The sequence below is a fragment of the Arachis duranensis genome, chromosome 4 (genome assembly GCF_000817695.3).
Source record: "Arachis duranensis cultivar V14167 chromosome 4, aradu.V14167.gnm2.J7QH, whole genome shotgun sequence".
NCBI lineage: Eukaryota > Viridiplantae > Streptophyta > Magnoliopsida > Fabales > Fabaceae > Arachis > Arachis duranensis.
The window spans coordinates 14,663,853-14,665,552 of NC_029775.3; the positions used below are offsets into that span (position 1 = coordinate 14,663,853).

The following is a 1,700-nucleotide window of genomic DNA, read 5'->3' on the forward strand; positions in this document are numbered from 1 at the left end:
AAGATCCTTCAGTCTAACTAATACTTCCCTGTCCAATTCCTTCAGACCTCCCAACCACCAGCAGGAGTATAATATAGCAAACATGTAACACCCTCACTATCAGAAGTCATGTTTCCGCCTGCGCTACTCTGATAGTAAGAGGTATTATGACTACTTTACATACTAACTATTAAAATAGGAGCCTGTGACTTGACACTGTATCGCTGATTTCTTTGAAAATCGGAAATAAATACTTTATCTTAAAAAAAATGCAAGCAGACATAGATTCATATACAAGACTCGTTACATAATATCTCATAATATAATATACATATAGAACATACAACTCCTATCCCTCTTACAAACTTGTAATAACAAAGACGAGGGAAGAAAATAATCTAATTAAAACAACAGCATATAAACCAAACTCAGTATAACTCTTCTTTATGCCTCTTCATCTGGTTCCTGAAAAGGTAAAGCTGTAGGGAGGTGAGAACCTAACCACACGGTCTCACCACGGAGTTTCAAAGTTGTCATAAGAAGATATCTAATAAGAAATCTGCTTTCAAGCTTAGTGATTATCATTGCCTTATGAAGCTTTTAAGAAACCAATAGGTAATCATTCAAAACCTTTTTGAGGAAACAATGTTTAATCTTTCAGAAATCCAAAATCTTTCTTTTCTTATAAGAAAATCTCAATCAGAAATCAACCACGCAATCAAACAACACAATCATTAATTCAACACCAAAGTTCATTCTCAAATGTAGCACGCCATGACAAACACAGACAAGACAGACAAGGAAAGCACAAGTAGGTAGCAGTTACAGCAAATAGTTCAAGTAGCAGTTAAGAACAGTTTAGCAATTAGGCAAACCCAAACAAATTCAAACTCAAGCAAAGCATACAAATGCATATGATGCATGCCTATCCTATGGCTGATGAGGCTCATCTGTCGGTTATCCAGCCAACCCGACAAGTCTGAATTGTACTTAGACGGTCCCCTGACGTGCATCCCCAAGAGTCTATGCATAGCTTTTTCTCAAATAATCAATATTGCTCAATGGGGGTAACATTCCCGAGAATTTATATAGTGCCCGGTCACACTTACATCGTAGGGTCAACAGAGTATCGAGTTTTCAACCTGGTACACATGGTGGCAAGCCACGGCACTTAATCCAGGGAATCTCGTATCTCAGATATCATCATTCATAAGCCATTTCATTCTCATAATCAGTATATAATCATTTATCAAGCCATGGCATTAACCTTCATGTAACATTCTCAATCCATATCTCAACATTCTCAACATCCTCAACATCATCATCATTTATCAATCCATGTCTCATTTTCAAATTCATTCAAAAATCATATTTCAAAGAAAATCTTTATCATCCTTCTCTCCATTCCACTCATTGACAACCCCAATTCAAAACATATTTCTTTCTTTGATAAATAAACCAACCTTAAGACATGTAATATTTTAAACCAAATCTTTTCAGATAATACTTAAAGTGGAACTTCCAATTTTATAAAATTTCAGCAGCATCTCCTCTAAAACTCTGACACTGCCACCCTTTTTGGGTCCCATCCAAACATTTCTCAAATCTTTTTCAACCATTTCCAAATCTCAAACATTTTTCAGAGTTGAGCGAGTTCCAATACCAAATTATTTTTAAATCAAACCAATTCCAACAGTAAAACTCTTTTTAAAATCAAATCA

At 35.3% G+C, this 1,700-nt stretch overlaps 1 long non-coding RNA gene across 1 annotated transcript in view; it reads right to left on the reverse strand.

The window, feature by feature from the left end:
- Positions 1-261: 261 nt before the first annotated feature.
- LOC110279898 (uncharacterized) overlaps positions 262-1,700 on the reverse strand; it is an 8,889-nt gene continuing 7,450 nt past the window's right edge. Inside the window, exon 2 of the long non-coding RNA XR_008008243.1 lies at positions 262-458. This is a non-coding gene — a long non-coding RNA (uncharacterized LOC110279898). The remainder of the gene's footprint in view (positions 459-1,700) is intronic.